Here is a 2,327-nt window from a genome sequence, read left to right as displayed (position 1 = left end):
TCGGAATGGTACTTCCGCTTACAACACCATGGACGTGCTCCTCTTCAACTCCTCCCTCCTGTTGCTTTATCATGGATGGTCTTCAAACCGAGAAGAGCTCTGGTCTTCCAATCCCACCTCTTTGAACATGGCTATGATATGCAACATGGAGGGGCACTGCGAGGGGACATCATCCAAGCTATTGTTGCTTGCCCTGGTACCACGCACCATGGGGTCAAGCACCTCCAAGCTATTGTTGCTTGCAACATGAAGCTACACCCATCCTACAAGATTGTTGTCCCCAATCACGTGTGAAAGAGGCTCCAGCGCATAAGGAACACACGCGTTCAATCTCTCTCTTCTCTCTCTCTCTCTCTCTCTCTCTCTCTCTCTCTCTCTCATCCACTCAACACAAACACACACACACACACACACACACACAACAAGTACCGAGGAGAGAGATTGAGAGCCTCCTTGCTATTTCGCCAAACAAAATTAAGGAACACACGCGTTCAATCTCTCTCTCTTCTCTCTCTCTCTCTCTCTCTCCTCTCTCTCTCTTCTCTCTCTCTCTCTCTCTCTCTCTCTCTCTCATGCTGTCTATTGTGTGATTGTCTTGGGTGAAAGTGGCCTGATGGAGCCATGGTTGTGCAGGTGCTAGGTTGTCCACCAAACTTATTTCACAGTGAAATAGGTCTGGTGCCTAGTTACATGCAACACACATAATATTCTAGTGTTGTAAATCCTCTAGCTGCCTATTGCTGTGTGAATCCGCTAACTGCTTAGTTGGCTTTTGAAATCTGACCCATTACATTTTCTTAATTTTTCTAGCGAAATTGCATAATCTCAGCATACTAGGGAGCAGCCCGCCCTGTGTGGTGGTTTGTGGGGCAGTCAGGTGCTAGAACAAGTCAGTGAGATGAGTGCTATTCTCCTACCCGCTATCATGGCAGTTGTCAGTTCTAGCAATGTATCTCTAGTAGGTAGCCACCAAGCTGATGCTGGTCTCTCAATTCTATGTGTTGTCTCATGTTGTAATTTATTTAATCATCAAGGTTTCAATCTTGTATTTGTTGCATTTAAATCTAAAGCAAGTGTTGTGTTCTGAAGCTCGTCATAGATAATACTTCAATTTGATCAAAGTATTTATTTTTGCCTGATTTTGTATTTTGGTCATTAGAATGACCTGTGCAGGTGGCCACAAAAAGGCAAAATCTGGTTGGAAGTTCAAGTTCTCAGCCAAGTCTAAGAAGGCTACAAAATGTGCGACAAGCATAAGTTCAGAGAAAGAGCCTCAACCTCTGGAGGTGGCTCCTAAGGAACTTGAGGGAGAGACACAAATCCCAGAAGATGTGGAGCATGCTGAGAATGAGAACCAGGTTGTGGATGATGACATTGAGCAAGAATGGATGAGCTGTGCCAGCTATCATTGACAAGCCATTGGGATCCGACATTTTAAAAGCTCTTACAATACATAGGGGTAAGGGAGTTCCTGAAGTACCCTTATGTCGTTGTTTAATAAACACCAGGGTTCGGGAGTTGAGACCAGATCTCCTCATCTAAAAGGAGCTTTCATCCACGAGGATATGTTCCATCAAAGGTCTTTTTATTCTATCTCTACATCTTCCTGATGGCCACAACTAAACTAGTGGGTGCTGATATCCAATCCACATGGGACAAGCATTGGGTTGCTGTCAATGAGGAGTTTGAGAGAGAGATTGTGGAAGACCCAGTCTGGTCGTGTGTTTTTCTGGAAAGATGTTTTACGTTTGGAAGGTAACCATAGAACTGCATCTTGGATGGAAGTTATTAAGGAGGTCTGGTCAAGAGATAAGGAAAAGACATGTTAGAATCAGAGCAGAGTTCATTGATCCAGAGCCAAAACATGAAGTCAAACTCTTGGCCGCGCTTCAGAGATTTAATTGTAAGTTCTACTTTGCTTTTATTAGTAACATATCAAATCTTTTAATCTCTTTTATAGTTGTTAATTCTTGTGACAGAATGAATGATAATTCCATTGTACTCACAAGTTTAAGGGACTATCTACAATACCAAGCACTCTTTGCTCTTGTGATGTGGATGATTTTATGGAGGATTTTACACCCGTTGTGAAATGGCTATTGAAAAAGCACGTGGGATAGAGGCTTCGGGAGGTCGTAAAGTTTGGTATCTTCTTACACAATCCTTGCTCGCTCGGATGCTTTTCTCGGTGAGTGTATATACCACATCATTTGTATGCATATAAAGTCAAAACGTTTTATCATGTTCTAATGTATTAGCTTTTTAACTCTTAGGAAAGCTACAAAAGGAACGTGGAGAAGGATGAAGAAGATCCCAAGTAATCTCCA

The 2,327-nt window shown here is 42.8% G+C and overlaps 1 pseudogene; it reads left to right on the top strand.

The window, feature by feature from the left end:
- The first annotated feature begins 1,160 nt into the window (after positions 1-1,160).
- On the top strand, positions 1,161-2,139 carry LOC147416728 (uncharacterized; annotated as a pseudogene).
- The last annotated feature ends 188 nt before the right edge of the window (positions 2,140-2,327 follow it).

The sequence above is a fragment of the Adiantum capillus-veneris genome, unplaced genomic scaffold (assembly GCF_014529385.1).
Source record: "Adiantum capillus-veneris isolate H3 unplaced genomic scaffold, ASM1452938v2 Hic_scaffold_553, whole genome shotgun sequence".
Lineage (NCBI taxonomy): Eukaryota > Viridiplantae > Streptophyta > Polypodiopsida > Polypodiales > Pteridaceae > Adiantum > Adiantum capillus-veneris.
Note: the sequence above shows the minus strand (reverse complement) of the source record. Positions and strands in the feature narration are given on the sequence as shown.